Source organism: Vicugna pacos, unplaced genomic scaffold (genome assembly GCF_048564905.1).
Source record: "Vicugna pacos unplaced genomic scaffold, VicPac4 scaffold_21, whole genome shotgun sequence".
Lineage (NCBI taxonomy): Eukaryota > Metazoa > Chordata > Mammalia > Artiodactyla > Camelidae > Vicugna > Vicugna pacos.
This window is the reverse complement of record NW_027328742.1, coordinates 10,024,930-10,045,802: the sequence shown is the minus strand read 5'-3', so window position 1 is coordinate 10,045,802 and position 20,873 is coordinate 10,024,930. Positions and strand designations below refer to the sequence as shown.

Genomic DNA, 20,873 nt, shown 5'->3' with positions numbered 1-20,873 from the left:
CAAGATCTTATGGCAGCTCACAAAGAAAAAATGTGACAATGAATATATATATGTTCATGTATAACTGAAAAATTGTGTTCTACATTGAAATTTGACACAACATTGTAAAATGATTATAAATCAATAAAAAAAGTTAAAAAAATTAAAAATAGAACTACCATATAATTCAGAAATTTTATACCTGGGTGTTTATTCAAAGAAAACAAAACACTAATTTGAAAAGATATGTGGACCCTATGTTCATTGCAGCATTATTTACAATAGCCAAGATATGAAAGCAACCTAAGGTGCCCACTAATAAATGAATGGATAAAGAAAATGTGGTATGTATATATTAATGTAATATTACTCAACCATAAAAAAGAATGAAATCTTGCTATTTAGAACAATATGGATGGACCTAGAGGGTATTGTGCTAAGTGAAATAAGTCAGACAGAGAAAGACAAATACTGTATGACTTCATTTATATGTGGAATGAAAAAAAACAAAACAAATGAACAAACATAACATAATAAAGACAAAGTAATAGTAACAGAGAATAAACAGGTGGTTGCCAGAGTGGTGGGGGATGGAGGGAGGAGAGAAGTAGGTGAGGGATATTATAAGGTACAAAGCTTTCAGGTGCAAAATAAAAGAGTCATGGGTATGAAATATATGGTGTGGGGGATATAGCCAATAACTATACAATATTTTTGTATAGTGATATATCATAACTAGACTTACTGTGATGATCATTTTTAAATGTATAGAAATATAAAATCACTGTGTTGTGTAACAGGAACTAACACAGTGTTGTAGGTCAATTATACTTAAAAAACAAACTTATAGAAAAAGAGGTCAGGCTTGTGGCTACTAGAAGAGAAGCATGGCAGGAGGGAGAATTGGATAAAGTCAGTTAAAAGGTACACACTTTCAGATATAAGATAAATAAGTTGTATGTATGTAATGCACAACAAGATAAATATACATAACACTGCTGTATGTTATACATGAAATTTAAGAGTAAATCTTAAGGGTTTTTATCATAAGAAATTTTTTCTACTTAATTTTGTATTTATATGAGATGGATGTTCGCTAAATTTATCGTGATGGTCATTTCATGATGTATATAAGTCAAATCATTATACTGTACACCTTAAACTTTTACAGTGCTGTGTGTCAATTACATCTCAATAAACCAAGAATGATAACAAAAAACAATTGAGTGTTTAGTTATAGTGTTTCTTACTATTTCAAGCCCCCTTTCCCATATATTATCCAACATGAAAAATCAAGTTGAATTATGAGTTTGGCCAACAGCCATCATTATTCTTTTTTTATGGAAGGTAATACAAAAGATCTGTCAGGGAAGTTAGGAATTTTGTTCAGGGACACAAGATTAAATGACAAAAGGAAAATTTGATTCCAGGTTTCCTGACTTCTGGCTCCAAGCCTGTCCTCCCCGACTACCTAGGTGAGGTCTATCCCAGAAGTTGCCTAGACCACCTTGGTGTCAGAGGGACTTGAGGACCCCAGTACTTTGACACTGGTTTCTCTGAGCTCTGTGTGATTGCCAGTGGCCATAGTTCGGGTGGCATTTGCAGATGAGGAATTCTGATGACTCAGCCTTGGGGCAGACCACAGGGACAGACTTGCCTGGGGGCTCTCCTGGACTGGTGAGGGAGGTGTAGGCAAGTCTGTGCCCTGCTCTTTCCTGACATGCCCTCAGAGAACAGAATTTTTATTGGACACTTGGTGACAGGCACAGAATGTGAGCAAAAGGGACCTCAGTTAACATCTCATGAGATGGACAGCACATATTATACAGCTAGTAACTTACCACTGATTTAATGCCCTATAAGACTGGTGTTTCTGAAAAAGGAGGACAAGGCAGCAGCAGAAACTACTTTTTGTCCTAAGACTTCTTTTATTGCAGATGTTTGCAGCTGGCAATCTCTGATTTTCTTCCTCCATGAGTGCATAAGAATAATCCACATAATCATGTTTCTGTCATAATTACCTTTCTATTACTTAATTAAAAGACTTGATGCTGATGACAGAGAAAGCTGGCAGTTTGTGAAAATCTGAACAGAGGGAGAGCTGGGCTGTACTTGAAGCAGTCAAGGCCTCCTTATTGTTGAAGTCTCTCAAATGAAGAAGGCCATAAACTTAGGTAACTTACTTCCCCCTCTCTCCAAATAATTTTAATATGCTAGAAAGTATCTGGCCCATAGTTCTGGAGTTGCCTTTGGGTTCTCTCTGCACCTTTTATCTACCACTGCATAACCAAACACCCCAAAACTGAATCTCTGAAAATAGCAACCATTTACCATTTTCATACATCTATGGATGGGGTGGTGGATTCTGTGGATCTGGGTGGGGCTCGTTCATGCATCTTGCTAGGTTGACTTGTTGGGTCGGCAGGGGTCTGGCAAGTCCAGGATGGGCAGGGCTAGACAGGCTCTGCTCTGTCCTACATGGTCTCTCATCCTCCTGAAGGCTGCTGCCTGGGCTTGTACTCATTGTGATTGCAGGGTTCTAAGAGAGGAAGTAAAATGTGTTGTTGCTTTTTCAAGCCTCTGCTTATGTCAAGCCTGCCAGCATCCTACTGGCCAAGTCAAAACACGTGATTGAGCCAAATGTCAGCCACGTGTGGCCTCTCGACTCCAAAGAAATAACAGAGCCTGGATACAGGAAGTGCATCTGGGGGGGGGGGCTATCATTTCAATCAATCTTCCATACTTGCCAAAACACAAAGATGATTCCCTGCAACGTAACGGTATTAGCTTTCTCAAGAAGTGGAGACACTGCTTTCTCTCCTTCTATCCTAGTGCTTGCTTGGGGTGGTGGCCTTGGACATAGAAGATGCTAAATGTCCTTGAAATGAATGGATGGAAGTGAGGGTATCACTAGCAAGCGTCCTAGTCTCTCCCACATCTCTTTCAGGTGCAAGTAATAAGCATCTGCCCAAACTGGCTTCAGCAAAAGGGAAAGTAGCTTATTTTACTGAACTCAAGGGCAGGAAATACAAATGATTTTTTGAGAAATCAGGACCAAGAAGTGGAATTTATAAGGGACTGAGTATACTCCATGAGTCAGAGGCTACTCTTACTCTAATGAGCTACAGTGGGGTGATGGCCCCAGTGTCACATTGTAAAAAACTTGGCTGCTTGGACTTGTGGATGGAACAGTGTCCACTGCAGGTGGCATGAGGGAGAAGTTTCTTGAAGAATTCAGCGTGTGGGAGATGGCCCCAAGATTTCTGTCCCCTGGTCAATCAAACACTAGTCTAGATAATGCTGTGAAGGGTTTTTTGCAGATGGCATTAAAGTCCTAAATGAGTTAACCTTAAGATATGAAGATTTTGTGGGTGGGCCTGGCCTGAGTAGTATTTCCTCTGGCTGGTAGCAGAAAGGAATCCAGAGATTCAAAGCATAGGAAGTTTCAACATGTTGTCCCTGGCTTTGAAGTCGGAGGAGCGATTTGCCAATGAATGCTTATGGTCTCTAGAAGCTGAGAGAAGCCCCTGGGTAACAAGCAGCAAGGAAATGGAGACCTTAGTTCTACAACTGCAAGAACCAAATTCTGCCAATATCACAAATGAGTTTGGAGCATATCCCTTCCCAGAGCCTCCAGATGAGAGACCAGCTGGCCAACACCTTGATTTTGGCCTTATGACACTCAAAACAGAGAAACCAGCTGAGTCATGCTAGACTACCAACATACAGAAATTGTGAGATAATAAATAGTTGTTGTTATAAGCTGCTAAAATTTTGATAATTAGAAATAATAGAAAACTAAGACACAAGATGATTATCATTTCCATGTATCTCCTTAAACATGTTAATACCCTTGGAGAAATGATATAAATGGAATTATCACTCATATTTTGGTCAAAATTTGTTGGTCTGAAGGATTTCATGATCTGAGGGAGCAAAACTGTTCAGAGGGAAAAGAACGTAATTTGACAAGGGTAAGTGGTGAGAGAGAAGTTAGGTTTTGAACTGAGTGTAAGTAGGCTAGTTTCTTTGGATTACAATCTTGCATGCTAGGCCTTCAAGGAGACAGCGTATAAGTCCCTGGGAACCTGTGGGGCACGGGTAGCTAGCTAGATAGATAGAAAGGGAGAGAGAGGGAGAGAGAAATTATACAGACAGCAAGACAGAGAGAGGTAGAGAGATAGAGAAGAGAAAGAGACGGAGAGGGAAGGGATTAGTAAAAAGTTGCTGAAAATAAATGAAAAAACCTTTAACAAACCTCTCTGCATATTCCATCTCTTTGTCAATTAAATTAATATCACCAGCACTCAAACTTGCTCTAGCAACTTTGATCTCAAAGGAAATTCCCTCTCTTTAACTAGCATGTCCCTCTAGATACTACCTTGTTTTTCTCTTTTTCTTTTCCTCAAGTTGTCTCCATAATATTCGCAAGTCTTCACCTATTCATCCTTCAACCCATCTCCTCAATCACTCCAATGAAACTGTTCTCAGATCATCAATGCTCTCTGTTTTGCTATGTTCAAGGGACTCTGCTCTAACTTATTCTGAATGGATCTTTCATTATGATTAAACTCACATGACCACATTCCCTGTTCTGGAATATTCTCTTCTTTTGGTTCCTATGACAACACCCTCTCCTGGTTTTTCTCTTACTTTTCAGGCCACTCTATTTCAGCATCCATTGCAGGATTCTCTTCCTAGAGCTGATTTTTCAAATGCCAGCATTTCCTAGGGCTCCATTTTGGTTCCCTACCTTTTCATTTTTTTGTGTTTTTTTGGGGTTTTTTTTTTTACCCTTTTTTTAAAGACTAATTTTTAGAGTAGTTTCTGTTTCTTGTTTTTGTTTTCTCTTTTTATAGAGGTATAGTCAGTTTACAATGTTGTGTCAATTTCTGGTGTATAGCACAATGTTTCAGTTATACATGAATATGCATATATTCACTTTCATATTATTTTTTGCCATAAGCTACTGCAAGATATTGAATATATTTCCCTGTGCTATACAGTATAAACTTGTATCTATTTTATAAGTCAGTATCTGCAAATCTCGAACTCCCAGTTAATCCCTTTCCACCACCCTCCCCCACTGGCAATCACAAGTTTTGTATTCTATGTCTGGAAACCTGTTTCTGTTTTGTATATAAGTTCATTTGTCTTTTTTTTTTAGCTTCCATATATGAGTGATATCATATGGTATTTTTCTTTCTCTTTCTGGCTTACTTCACTTAGAATGACATTCTCCAGGGACATCCATGTTGCTGCAAATGGCATTATTTTATCATTTTTATGACTAGTATTCCATTGTATAAATAGATCACCTCTTCTTTATCCAGTCATCTGTCAATGGACATTTACATTGTTTTCATGGCTTGGCTATTGTATATAGTGCTGCTACGAACATTGGGGTGGAGGTGTCTTTTTGAATTAAGGTTCCCTCTGGATATATGCCCAGAGTAGGATTGCTGGGTCATATGGGAAGTCTAATTTTAGTCTTTGGAGGAATCGCCATTCTGTTTTCCATAATGGCTGCACCAAACTGCATTCCCACCAACAGTATAGGATGGTTCCTTTTCTCCACACTCTCTCCAGAATTCCCTTCCTTTTCTTACACAGCTAAACTCTTACCTTAGGTTATCTCATTTACTGCAATTACTTGAAATACCCTAGCTTCATAGAGGAGATGACTTGAGACCGTCTTGTTGAAGTTGGAAGAACACCGGGCTCCGCACAGGAAGACAAGTTTCCTATGTTGACTTTCTGTGAGACTACCATAATTGACTTGGGATGTGTTATAGCCTTTGTTTCCTCGCCTATAAAATGGAGACTTGCCTTATATCTGTCTTGCTTGTCTTACAAGACTGCCACAGGAACAAAGGATGAATGTATGTGGCAGGAGGAGGCTGCTGCTATCATTATATTTACTGCTAAAGTTAAAGTCAGAGCATTGAAATTATAACTGTTTGGGCTTTCCAAGGGTAAGAGTGGGTGAGAAGACCTTCAGTAGAAAGAGGGATGGAGGGTGAGAAAGATATATATACATATATACCTATATCTTTGAATAAATATGAATGAGAGAAAAAGAATGAAAAAATTACATGTGTTTGTGTATGTGTATATATATATGAGACAGAAAGAATGAGTATGAATGAGTATGAATGAAAATGAAAACCGGGGAATCAACAGAAGCTATGTGGATTGGGATTTGATACCATTTCATAAGTCTCTAAATTCTTCAGTAAAGTACCAACTCAAGAAATGCTGAAAAGTGACAGGATTTCTTATGGGAAACAGTGAAGGTACAGGAGCTCTGGTGAGAGACAGAATCAAGTCATGATGCAGCACACTAGGAAACGCCTTCTAAAGGGCAGATGCAAGAGATTTAACCTTCTTTTTACCTTTCTGAATTTCCAGGGAATGTGTGGAGTTACAAGGACTTAGAAAACGTTTTTATTCATTCAATAAGCATTTCTCGAGTAGTTATTACCCACAGATGCTCAGACTGGAGTTACAGTGAATGTGATAATGATGACATGCCCAATGATGACTGTGCTCTAGAGTTTACAGAAAACTAGTTTTTTTGTCATATGGTCATCCCATCCAGCCAGGAAGATTAAAAAGGACAAAGATATTCTGACCCAGTTTACAAAAGAGTGAACGGAGCTCCGATGATTAGCCCAAAAGGTGGTGACAGAGCTAGCATAGGAGCCCATCTCTAGGTCACTGTTTTTTGTTTTTTCCCAGTGTTTCCTGATTGTAGTGCTGTTTCTTTTGGTGGTGGGCCCATTATTTTAGTAACTATACAAGCAAATCTAGAAAGGTAACAGATATACAACTTAACATGTTCTAGAAGAATAAATAAAATCAACACTTCAGCACGGCAAAGACATAGTTTTGGTGATATAATTTCTTAGGATGAGACCAAAGCAGGTAAAAATTAAACTAAATATTACAATAATAATAATACAGATATGGAAAGTGAACCATAAAAGATTAACATTTATAAACAATGCATTATGACACACTGCAGATATTTATAACCCAGTAAAATGGTTAGGATAACACCTATGATACACGATACCATTTAAGATATCCTAACTATGATATGTCCTGCATGCTTCAAGCAACATGATGGAGAATCCAGGACATTTGGTTTTAATCTCATTTTTGTCTCTCATTGCCAGTGTGACTTTGGACAAATCACTCTGGGCATGATCTTCTTATCATAAAAAGAGGAAACTTAAATTGTCCTTTCCAGGGCAAACAGTTGGTAGTTGAGTATATGTGCAAAAGGAGAAGTTAAAAACTCTAGCACAGTGGATTCTAGGGCTTGATTGCCTGGGGTAGAATTGTGGCTTTCCTATTTATCAGCTAAGTAACTTGACAAGTTCCTTAACCTCTCTGTTTTTCTTCACTCACAAAATGGTGCTAATAATACTATTCCCACAGAGTTGTTTTGAGGATTAAATGAGTTAATTAGAAGAAGAATGCCTAGCATAATAAACATTAAAGGTGTGCTTGTTATTACTGTTACCTTGGGGCTTCAGAGGAGGGGTCTATCACACTCATTAGAAAGGACAAGAAGTTTCATGGAAAAGTAGCATCGAAGATGGACCAAATACATCATGAGTTTACCTGCATGGAGTTTTCCAACCATGTGAGAGAAGAGGCAGAAAGGTGAGGGCCAGCAGGCTTGGGGAACAGAAGAAACCTCTAGCAGGTGCCTTCGAGACTAAGCAGAAATCACTACTGCACCAGGGTGCCTGGGTCTTCTTTACTCTGGGTCCTGCCCACAGCTGGGGCCATCTACTACATCTGAAAGCCAGCAGGCAAGACTGGCTGATTTTTTTGGCAGGTCACTCACCCATAGGGCAGTGGGATGAAGCAGTGCCTAGCCACCTCTATATGATTCCACCTCAGCAAGAACCATAGACCTGGGAAGGGCTACAGGAAGACTCCCAGAAAGAATCTGCCAGTATAACTGAGGCTCAGACCCCCATTTCAGCCTCTCTGTTCTCATGCTCTGAGACCAACCTACCCTTCTCTGTTTCATGATGGTAGCTGTTGAACAGATCATGTGCTACTCTGTTAAACAAAATCAAACACAGTTACTCTCTCCACATGCAATTAAACCCAGCTACATCAAAATAATGTGTAGGCTGAGACAAATACATACCGCCACAACATAATTGAGAGTTAAGCTGCTGTGACAAGCTAAATAACTAAATCAATCCCATTAAAACCTGTTTTCCTGGGGTCAAAGGCTTTTCAGTGGAAGAAGTCAGGTGTAAAAGAAAACACTCCATTTTGAACACCTTGCAACACTTGCTGAAATATAAACCAGTCACTTGAAGAAGCAAGCAAACAAATCTGACTTAGCTCCAGGAAAAGATCAAATGAAGTCATAGGTATTTTTTTCTATCTTTGATTTAACTTGTTAGCTTAGGAAAGGACACTTCATTTTTTCATTTATCCTCATAAAAGCATTTTATGATGAATACTCCTGTCTGCTGAATATGGCTTGTTAACAGTAAGTCAGCAGAAATTAAATAAATTCCAATCAAAATAACGTTTAAATATGATTTAACAGTCAACCGATCAAATTCGGAAGACTTAACATAATGATAAAAATTCAGAGCTTGTAAGGGTGTGAGGAAACAGGCTCAAATACAGAGGGGATATTCTGGATGGCAACTTCATAGCCAAAGAATGATCCAATATATAATATGCATTTTTCCTGGTCTAGCTGTTTCCTTCTAGGGCAGTGAAATTACCTATTATCTACGGCAATAAGATGACTATAAATTAAACTACAGAGTATAAGCTCCCTGAGAGCAGGGATCATTTTGGAATTGTTTCACCCTATTACCTAGTACCTAGTACAATTGCTAGCATAGAAAGAGAAAGAGCAGTCAATAGATAATCATGTATATATTAATGAATATAAATTGTAGCATTTTTATACTAGAAGACATTAAATGCTTAGCAGCAGGAATAAATAAAATATTGTTTAACAATGCAAAAGCATATGATACAGCCATTAAAAATAATGCTGCAGAGGAAAACATATGACAAAAATGTTTTTGATAACATATTATCTGAAAAAAACCTGATTTTAAATAATATATACACTATAGTCTTAATTTTTCTATAAATAATATGTACACATATATATAAACTGGAAGATGCATATCAAAATATTAACATACTGGTTATATCTAGTTACAGTTTACTGATGATATTTTTCTCTTTATTTTCTAAAATAAGGATAAAAAATTATGAGAGTAACAGAAGTTTGGGAACTGGGCTGAAAAGGTAAACTGCCTCTAAGTGAGAAGAAATAGAAAACTTTATGAATGCCTCTAGAAAGAAGGCCAAGGCCAATGGGACGATAGTGCTGAGCAGCAGACTTGGATTTGACATAAATAAGCAGAGCTGTTTAACAATGGGATGTGCCAAAACTGCAAGTAGTGAATCCCTTGTCCCTACAGGTATGCAAACAGAAGCTAAATGACAATCCCAGAAGGGTTAACATGTTAGAAAAAATCTTAGACTGAATGAACTCTAAGTACTATTAAACCCAAGGCTCAAAGATTCCATGAGCTGACTGGCAGACTGCCTTCTGTAAGCTCCATTTGATATGATACAGAATTCTTTGTTTATCAACAAAGCATAGATTCCTATTTATCCCTCTATTTTCTATGGGATCTTCCCCTTCTTTTTTTATTGAAGTAGAGTCAGTTACAATGTGTCAATTTCTCTGTACAGCACAACATCCCAGTCATGCATGTATATACATGTATTTGCTTTCATATTCTTTTTCATTAAAGGTTATTACAAGACATTGAATGGAGTTTGCTGTGCTATAGAGCTTCCCTTCCTTGATGCTTCTTTTGTTTGCAAGGTCTCAGTAAGCTTTCCCTTTAACTTGTTATGATCAAAGTTTCATTCTTCTCTCTCCTGATGGCTTCGAGAAAACTCTAGAGAGTACCAGATAACATTTATTGTTATCATGAATCTTCTTAAAGTGAATTGGTTTCCAACCAGCTGTGAGCCTTCCCTTTATTAATGCCACAGGATAGGTTCTAGAAAAGGGAGCAGCTAGAAGGATGGCAAAGGCTGTGGAGTAGAGAGGAGAGAGGATTCTATATACCCCACTTGATGGTGTTCATGGCAGTTGTTTCTGGCCAATTAAAGTCCCTACAGAAAATCCACTGGCTTTGTTGAACATTGGCCAACATCTATTCATAGCTGTAAACTTTTTTTTTTTTGGACAGAAAATTACAGGATAATTTTGATTTTGAATTTAGAGCTAAGTTCAAGTAGTTCAAAGGAGCACTGATTAGTTTCATGATATGAGCAAACTACATGAAACCAGTTAAGTAGTATTCCAGTTAGTGTACACTGATCATGCTTCTTTAAGTTAACCAATCTTGAGAATAGTCCAAGGAGTAAGGATCCATTCTATACAAAGAGAACATCTTATCTTTGGTTTGCAGTAACCTGACTTTCTTTGGATAATATTTGACTCAACTCTCTTCTGGGTTTGGTAGGAGAGAGTGGGAGGCTTACTTGGTCTATATATGCAAGTGCTACACAAGGGTTAGCTTGAAGTAGACGCCAGAGCCTGCCATGGAGTGAATCTGGATCCAGTCGCTATTGTAAAAACTTAACTTGGTTAAGTTTTAGAGCAGTGAAAGTGTTGAGGACATGGATTTATTTTGTGATAAAACTACAAAACTTCTTAAGCCATACTTGTTCACTTTGCAAAAGAACACAAAGCCCCACTACCTATCATTCATTTTTGTGATTAATTTCTTGGAATACTTTGGAGTGGCCATATTGGCTCTCTGCCAAAGGGTGAAAAAGAGGATGACAAAGATTACAAAACCATTATAAACTGTATCTGCCCTGGTAAGCGAATCAGTATTTTGGGGGAAGACTGCTGAAACACACTTCTCCCATAGCCAAGAACTCCTGGGAATACATGAGGTAAGTGGATTAGAGAGGAGGCATCTGGAATGCTTCATCAAGTCTGCCGAAGCTCCTTGAAGTGATATCCCATTCCATTAGCTATTCAATGAAATGGGAATAAGAGAGTGGGGGTACAACACTGACTGACAAAACAGAAGGTCATCCTAAGGAGATTTTCTCTTCTGCTGCCCATTGCAAAGTATCACTATGAACACATTTCCAGTTGGAAAAGGTCCATCAGCAAGTCTCCAGGACAGGGAACTAGAATACACTCCTCCCAGCTGCCTTCCAAAGTGTGTGGTCTCAGAATAGCATGGCGGCTAATTGGGAGACACAGCACAATGCCTGTAGTCCTTCAAGCTTCTCTTAGACTCACCAAATCAATTCATGTGCTTCCTGCCATGCCTTGAACCTCAGATATTCTGAAGATGTAGAAAATAAGGGGCAGGAAGATGGGGAGTATATGCAGAATACAGTAGGACTATGTGACCTATGCTTTGTTAAGAAAGAAAGCAAGCTGTAGGCTTTTGAGAAGAAAAGAAGCTCAAAGAGGTGGTCTTACAGCACCATCTCCACAGATATCCAGAGACAGGATGATGAAAACAGTAATGAGCATGATAAAGGCTGAAAAGCCACAGGGATATCAGACTGATCTATTCCATGGCACAGATATCTATATAAAGACTTTTAGCTAATAATATTTTAATGCCAAGTTCTTCTCATTACTTTGGCTGAAACCCAGGAGTGGACATTAACACACATTTGGCATGTGGGCAATCTCTGGTGTACTAATTTCCTTTTGCTTAGTCACGTAGCCAGCAGTAGAGCTAATCTCAACTAAGGCGGCTGGTACTAATTGTTAGTTTCCAATTACTAGTTGTTCAAGGTTTATCAAGTACTGTGACTTTAATTAGGACCCTAAGATATAAACTGCAATGTCTTTAACAGACACATTCCAATGGGGATAATTTGATGAGCCAGTTGCTGTTGTATAGTAATTGAGAACCAGAGAGAGATTCACATATGAATAGTAAATTAAGATGTGCAGTAGTAGCTGGGATTTATACCTGGACCGTTAGAGGTCTTAATGACCCCATAAAAGGGAATAAGGTCATTTGTTATTTAAAGGATCATAAGATATTGCATTTCATAAGGATATTGAGCATGCACAAGGTTAAAGCGCTCATGGGTGAGCCAGATTCCCCCTTTATTCCATTTATAAGCAGAACCAGAAGAGTTAGCACTTCTTTGTAATAAAGCGCTAAATTCCTGAGTGACTTGCTGCTCTACCTCCCAAATCCCAAAGGGCAGCTGCTGCTGGGCTGGGCTTTGTAAAATGTTAGTTTCATCCTCAAACTCAGCACAAGCACTGAATCCTACATTTTAGAACCAATTAAAGTGAACGGTTTTCCAATTTTCTGGGACAGACTGTCACAAGTGGCTGAATGTGGAGACCCAGAGGTCTGGAAAGGTGGCAGGGAAAAAGCCTAATTCTTGGGTACAGCAGGTCCTATTTTAGGTTGAATAAAAAATTAAAAGGGCTTAGCTAGATATAGATCAGGGATTTAATTATGGATATGGAAAACTCTCCATTACCCATAGAAACAAAGGGATAATCCAAAATAGCAGATTACCCAATACAATATAAGCTAGCATTTGGAACGCATGGTCAACAACATGTCTTCTGCATCTTTAATTATGCTTTCCTTAGGCTACTATTAGAATCATTAGCCTATGTTCTCCTTAGACACAACCTAACAGCAGGAAAGCAAAGCTGAGACATACATTTGAGGATTCTACCCTGAGATTAAAATTCAGTTGTGGGTAAAGCTCTCCATCGATAATGCAGAACTGCCAGCAACATCTTTCATACCTATTATACATTTTGTTTCATTCCTTTTGTTGCAACAGACATATCTACAGACACATGCACAAAACTGCACAGAGAGATATGCAATCATTTCTACTACCATTATCATGCAGTCTACAGGTGTTCTCCTTAGCCAGGGTCTGATCCAGCACAGAAAAAGGCCTGTGGCAGGATAGGTTAGGAGATGAGGAAACATTTTTTCCAGACAAGTAATTAGAACAACAGAAGCAAATCCAAGGGCTGAATGTTGCTATTTAAATGGAAATTCAGCCAGATCCTTAACATGCCGCAAATTTTATCTATATAATGCTAAAAGACCCAGGTGATGAGAATTTTAGTTGTGTATAACTATGGGTCATTGTGTTGATGTGATGGAGTTCCAGGAAATATTTCTGGTGTGGAAGAATGACTATATAATCATGTTTTCAATGTTATTAAAATGATCAATTACATACTATTTCAAACACACAGAAAGGTTCAGAAATAATAGGTGCCTATGTATCTACGTCTCAGAATTTTAATATTTTGACAATTTTTTTCTTCTGATTGAAAAATAAAGCTATAGATGTGGCACTGGTCAGTTATGAAAAACAGATGGATACAATTTTCCACTCCTTCCTGGAGCTATGCCCCCTCCAATGTGACTTTGCGCACTTCCTCTCATCAAGGGTAGTCTTTTTCTGTATTCCTTGAAACTAAGCTGGATCTGTAACTTGATTTACCCAATAGAATGTAACTTTGTGATTTGATACGGTCAATGTGTACGACTTCTGAGCCTAGAATTAAAAGAAATCCCATCAGTTACTATGTGACTCGGACTGGGCTGACCTGCTGGGTGATGAGAGACATGAGACCCAGTCACTCCCCTCTCCCTCTCCCCAGTGACAGCCAGCCCCACACTGATCTGCTAGTTGACTGCAAATGTATGAGTGAGCCCACCTAAGACCAGAAGTGCTTACCCTGTTCCAGCCCAAGGTGTTAATCCACATAATTATGAGCAATAATAAATGGCTGTTTTTAAGCCATTCAGTTTTGAGGCAGTTAGTTACACAGCACTAGATAACTGATACAGTGGTTAAAGCTGCATTCTCATCAAATCTTATTTTCTCTCTACTGCCTTCCCTCCCCAGAACTTTCCACTATTCTGAAATTGGGGTCTATCCTGCCACTACATGTAAGTATACTGTTGTAATTTATGTATGTATATACAATATTAAATATCATTCATAAAAAGTATAAAGGGTTGTTTAAAAGAAATATAGATCATATCATACCTTACATATCCTTTGCCCCTCACCTTTATAATAAATCTTGTTTTTTATAAATATCCATGTTGATACACATAGAAGTCATTCATTTTAACAGTCGTATATTTCTATTTCCCTACTGACGAAGGAATAAGAGACTGGGCCAAAAAATCTTCCATCCTTACCATGCTATGATTCAAATAAGTATGGAGAGGTAAAACAGTTTGTAAAGAGTCAATTAGGATTAGAGACTGATACACAGCTACAGAAATAAAGCTGTATGATGTTTGCTGTACTATTCTTTATAACATATATACATTCTTTTGCAGAACTAGCATTTTTGTAATACATTTCAAAGAATAAATTTGAAATAGACTAGAGAGAAGACAAGCAGATTCACTTATATATGAACCCTTAGTCAATGACTCTAGTGGCAATTGAGACCAATGGGCAGTTGAGACCAGTGGGGAAAGACTGTCCAGTTAGCAATAGCTACCTATTCAATAATGGCTATCAACACGGAAAAAATAAAATTATATCCCTCTCTTATACCATACACAAAAATAAGTACCAGCTGGATTAAAGTCCTGGGTATAAAAAGCAATGGTTCAAAATATCTGGAACATTCATCTTAGTCACAAATTATCTTCCTCTCTACTTTCATCAATTCACATTGACTCTAGGTATTAACAATAGCTTTTGTCATTTGGTCCAAAGTCCAATGGGCCCTACAGCTGCGTGTACCAAGACAAAGACTTGGTACTGGTTTCTGATGAGTAGTTTTTATTCTTACATCTGTCTGCTTAAAATAAACAGCTAGTTATCCTCAGTCCAACAAAGCTTACATTGTTAAAAATAATAGAATAAATGCAAACAGAGTCCAGTTGTGCTTCGTAAATTAGCCTTACCTAAAAATTCCTTGCTTCTGAGTGGACATATCCTGCCACTCAATTCCAGGCCCTTGCTAGCACAGGTTCTTCTCCAGCTAATTCCCTTAAGAATTCTGTTTACTGTCTCTTGTTCAATACTACATTTCTCACCATCACTGCCACATACAGAGGTGCATGCAGTAGATCTCATTAAAACTGAGTTCTTTTGTCCTTCCATTCAGTAAATAGTTATCAAGCACATATTAAGTGCCAGGCACTCTGCTAGTACTAAGATAAAGCAATGACAAAAAAGGTCACTTTCTAGAGTCTAGATAGCTTTATTGTTTTCCCACTATGATTCTCATTTCAGGGAAAGATCAATTTCCGGAAGTCATGATAGAAAATATTTGTTCTAAAACTTCACTGACTGTTGACCAACTTAGGGCAATTTAGATAATATTCCTAAACCTCAGTTTCTTTATTGATCAAATGTTGCTATTATTAGTATCTATTCTCATATATTTCAAAATCGTGCCATAACTAACAAATGAATTCTTGCTTGCGAATGCCAAGGGCTACAGAAATAAGACCACTATACTTCTATTCTGCAAGGACTGAATTCCTTATGATTTAGAGATTATTTCTTTAATGCTGCTCAAAGGAAGAAATAATATCCGAAGTCCAGGCTACCATATCTGTGGCCTTAAACCTTCAATTTATCATTTCAGTCTAGCTCACCTGTTCATCTTAAAAGCCATGTAAGCAGTGACTTTCTCCTAATACCGAACTTCTCCTTAATTCTGATACCTCTCTTTTAGTAGAAGAAAATCAACCAGAGCACCATTAGTATAAGTCTTTATTCTCAAGTGTTGGTCAGGAGAGGTTCTGAAGGGGCCTTTTAATCTGGGGAAGAAGTGGGGAATCTTTTCTAGGACTTTAGCATAAGAGGTGTGCCAAAGTTCAGCTAGTTTTTTAAGTAGTTGCTTAGGGATGGTTCTTGGAAGGAGGTCTTCATTCTTGGGGATTAGCACCAATTGTTTGGGCAATGTGAATTTTATCAAGATTGGATGAGGAGGAATAACTAGGGGCTAAGGTCATGTGCCAAAGTGGTAGGAAGGAAAGAATATGAAGGCTTCAGTGGAACATTCTCAATCTTTCAGTGTCTCTCATACGATTTCTCTCATTTTCATCCTCTGTTTTGCTTATGATCAAGATTCCTTAAGCCATCAGGTACCAAACACCTGTTAATAATTGATGGTATAAGGTAAAGGATATTTTTCTGAGGTACACAAAAATTCTACATCTGTTAGGTCAGGATTTAGAGAAATAAGCCTGGGAATATTTAATTTAATGGCACTTACCTACCTCTAAGGTCTTTACACAAAATCATATAGTTTTGCCTTGAGAAAACTTATTACAGTGTTTCTTACAGCCAGCAAACTCATGGAGAGGAGGCTTCATAGTGTAACCTTGTTAATATCCTTCAAAGACCTGATCCCTCCCTACAGGTGGTAAGTAGAAGGTCAAAGTGCAATGGAAAAATGAACAGTTTTCCACATCAGCACATCGTGGTGTGCTGCGGGTAATTTGTCAAGTGTCTGTCTGGAGGTGTCATCAGAAACTGTTATGGCAGGAGTGACTACTTGTTTGCCTGAGACAGACAGTCCTCGTTGATGCCTGTTGTTACAGCACCATTACTAGTAGTGTCCCAACTCATTCACAAAAAGGGTTCTGATTCAAATGATTAAGTTACTGTGGTGGACACGAGGTATGCTGCTCAGATCCCTTTGGTAAGGACTTGTTTCTGCTTGTTGTATGCACATGGTCTTCAGCTTTCTGCCTCTGCAGGGAATGCCTCAACTGCAGAGACCCACCTCACTCAACATCACATTCCTTTCAGGATTAGCCCACATCCAGAGAATTCCAGGGATTAGGAAGGCCTGGCTGTTCAGCCCATCTGAAGGACAACAGAGTTCTGGCTCTAGAATTCCCTGGGATTCTGCAGGATCCTCTGATAGCCTCTCCTGCCCTCACCTTCTTCTTCATCTCACCCTGATTCTTTTCATTCCTTTTCTCAGATGGTGATACCCAGTGCATTCCCAAATAAACATCCAAATTGCATTTTAGAATCCACTTCCTAGGGAACCCAATTCACAACGACTAGTATGAGAAGAGAGCTTTGGGAGCTGTGTCAGTTTACTGCTGCAAAAGAAATCAAAGATGGATGATCAAGAAGCTAATGGAAAATGCTCCAATGAAAAGCCATGATCCATTGTCTAGTCTCCAAACCCAAGTCAGCTTTCTCATCAGGAAGCCCCTGACCAAAGAAAAGACCAGATCCCCTGCAGGAAGGACATTGCAACAACTGGAAAGTATGAAAGGCAGCAATTTCTTAATCTTTCTCCAAAGGATGGCCATTTACTTGGGTAACTGTGAACTAGGGAGAAGGGAATACATAAACATCTGAAAACTTAGGACACAGAATCCAAATTGACAGTGATACCCAGAAATTCAAGCATCATCCTAACACCCCTGTTACACTGGGTGCATACAGAGGACAAGTTATGTATGTAATCCTGGTGGAGCTGCAGGTCACAGTTGGTCCATTAAGTATGTGAAGCCAACAAGTAGCCATCTCTTTGATCTGTGCTTACGTATAACCTAAATACATAGAGACAGTAGTTTGTACAACCTCCTCATTTAGTCTTTGGACTTTCTAGTAAGAGCTGCCATGGGGGAAAAGCCACATGGAAGGAAGCCTCTATAATACCAAGCAACACAGAAGGGGTTGAACGTCAATGCCAAGAGTGTCAATACCCCAAATCTAGTATAATATTCCAGTAAGATGTCAAAATATTCCCTCTTCCATTCTGTCTTTTGCCACCAAACCTAGAGAAATGAAATTGGGAGAAGCACATATGGGTTGAGCAGGTCAGCATGGCTGAGGAGATCTGCTTTAGGAAATGACTGATGTGCTCTTCCAGATATTGACTTATTGCTGAGAAATAACAACTATTTACTTTACCGGAGCTACTTTTTATTAGTGTAAAACATCCCAGTCAGTTTATTGGGCTTCTTTCTTTTAATAGCTGTTCTTGAGGTAATCAATGACTTTTAACAGCCAGGCTCAGTTATCAATGTACAAGAGTACATTTATTGATATAACAGATACTTTTCTTCACTGGGCACCAATTATTGCCATCTGAATTGTGCCACATTAGGCTAGAAACACCATGTAATCTTGCTAGTTACTTAACGCATTCCAGTGATTGGCTTCAAGAAGCTTTATAATCACACTGTTGATTTGTGAGTTAACAATACTTTAAATTCCACTGAGTGCTAAGCAGCAGAGTCTCCTTATAAAAAGTTAATAGAATAAGACATTCAATCTATCTCACTTTTGTGAGGGTAAATAAATGGAAATTGTACAAGGGTATGCAAATCTTACACGTTTGGTATTCTATTGAAAACTAGAGTATTTCTAAAATTTAAAAAAAAATCCAATTTTGACACCTGTAGCTCCATTTAAAATTCAGACTATTTGATTTCATAAACATTCCTAAAATTAGAAATCATTAAAACTATTAAAAAGACATGTCTCCATTTCTGATTAAAAATGGAGAAAAATCAAGACTCAGAATGTCATTAATATTATTAACCCAGGAACTAATCTAGCTACTTAATTAAAAAACAATATAAAAAAATGCAGTGATGGTTCCAGCCAGCCAGAGCTGCCTCGGGCTGGGCAGAGGTTATATGAGGTCTGTGTAATGACATGTCCTTAAGTCCCAGAATTTAACCCCTAGAGACATTTGACATTCCCCTGTTCTGCTGTTTATACATAGAATTCAATATGATTTCTATAATTAAGACCCACACTCCTTGAAGTCTGAATCTTTCTTCTTGCTCCATTCATTTTTTCTTTCCATCACTTATTCCACAAATAATTACTGTGTTCCTACAATGTGCCTTTCCACAAATCAGGCCCTAGTGATCCAGTAGTGAATAATATAATGATGGAAATGAGAGCATTTCCTTCTTATACCCAGTTCTATCATTCACAGTTCTTTTCAAACAAAAATAACTTGATTGTTGCTACAGGGAAATGATTATGAATTTCAACTGTACTTTGAATATCAGTAATATTGGATATTGGGGCCAAATTCTCAGCATGGCTTAGGAGTCTATTATTTTTTAAATCTTATTTGCTCAATTCTGAAATATTAACATTTCAGATTTGAATGAATAATTAAACAGCACTGTAAAGTTTAGGATGCCAGAAAGAAAAAGATTTAGTTAACATAACATTTTATTAGAAGAGTATGTAGTTTGTCCTCTTGGGGCACTAGGGTCTTCCCTAGAATGGTAGGCAGCATAGTCTCAGTCCAGAAATCCACATGCAACAATATCTAGGTAGTTTAATAAACTTGAGACTTTGTGGGAATGACACATGTATTTATTATAAGTTATTGGTACCAAACTATGGAATAAGGACTATACACATTTTATTATAATTAACTTAGGTAAAAATCTATATAAACACTAAATACAGAGTGTGCTTTTGATCCAAGTTCCAGGTTCTTTTTATTAAGAAACCAACAAAAGCATTTTTGCTGTTGTATTTTGTGCAATAATCTCTGCTCTGGTCTAGCCTGGATTCTTCTTCCAGGTTCTACTGATGAAATACAATACAGCTCGTATTTCATCACATAATATCTCTGTTGGGATAGGTCACCTCTTTCTATCAGAGCCCTTATTTATTTTTATTTGCAGAATATTCAATCTTTGCTTCTTCAACTGTTCAAAGTACACTATAAATATCATATCCTTGTTCATGGATTTCTAAGGAGAGCTGCAAAGGGCTAGCTGTCCACTCTACTTGCTGATTCTGGAAAGTGTTCTGTGGATCTGCTGGCCTCTAAACACTTAATCCTGAATCTATATTCTTTGTTATAATCACCATCTGTGTTTTATTGCTCTGGTAGTGCACCTGGAATTATTTTTCACAACTTTTTCCTAGTGATTAGCTTTACAGAATATAGATTAATTGCCAGGTTCCCCATTTTTCCTTCTGGAAATATTTGTTATTATAGAATAGAACTTGAACCATAGAGTAGTGTAGGAAAGTTTGTGGTAGTTAAGTTAAACTATTTTAACAATGACAACAAAACAAATTTGAGAATATGTGACGGCTTGTGATGGCTCAAGTACAGTGAAAATGCATTCCTTCTAACCCAAAGGTCCAAAGGAGGTATTCCTAGTTGGTGGAGATGTGCCTTCTGTGGTTGTTCCATGTGGTCCTGAAGGAGAGGCAGAGCTACTGCCCACAAAAGGAACACTCAGGTCTAAACAAGGAGCATGAGAAGCAGGCCCCAGTGATCCAGTGGTGAATAATATAATGATGTTATATGTTACATGACTAAGGATCTCTGACTTGTTCTAATTACTTGCACAGTGTGGCTCTCGAGGCTCCAGTACAACCCAAGGGAACTGAGAGGATCTTCTGAAGAGTGACTGATACTGGACTTTTTGCAAACCTTGGTGGGTGAGACCCAGAGCCTGATTTTGTTTGATTTAGAAAAACAAAGAAAATTTGAGTTTTGTGGAGCAATATCTGCTATATTTGCACAAAACATGGTTTATTCTATTGTTGCAATATGAAGCTGTGAATCCAGATTTTCTAAGTTTCTGTGAGCTTCTTTGTTGTCTCTAATGATGTGTGGGTCTTTCTAAAGCACACTGGTAGTCTTGTGACACCTGCACACTCTCAGGGATACTCAGAGTAGTCCTCTCCACTTTCCCTTTCCCTATTATAGGTACAGTTACATCCCTCACCAGGGGCCACTTCTACTTAGGTGACCTTGCACTGTCTTCTCCCTCCCCACTCACTGCTGTCCTCTTTGCTTTTGCCAAAAGTTCTCTCTTCCTTCTGAAGAT

The 20,873-nt window shown here is 38.2% G+C and overlaps 1 long non-coding RNA gene across 1 annotated transcript; it reads left to right on the top strand.

The window, feature by feature from the left end:
* The first annotated feature begins 2,063 nt into the window (after positions 1–2,063).
* On the top strand, positions 2,064–20,471 carry LOC140694473 (uncharacterized). Its single transcript, XR_012070112.1, has 4 exons — positions 2,064–2,153; positions 13,951–13,994; positions 16,369–16,447; positions 20,392–20,471. It is a non-coding gene; the product is annotated as an uncharacterized lncRNA (long non-coding RNA).
* The last annotated feature ends 402 nt before the right edge of the window (positions 20,472–20,873 follow it).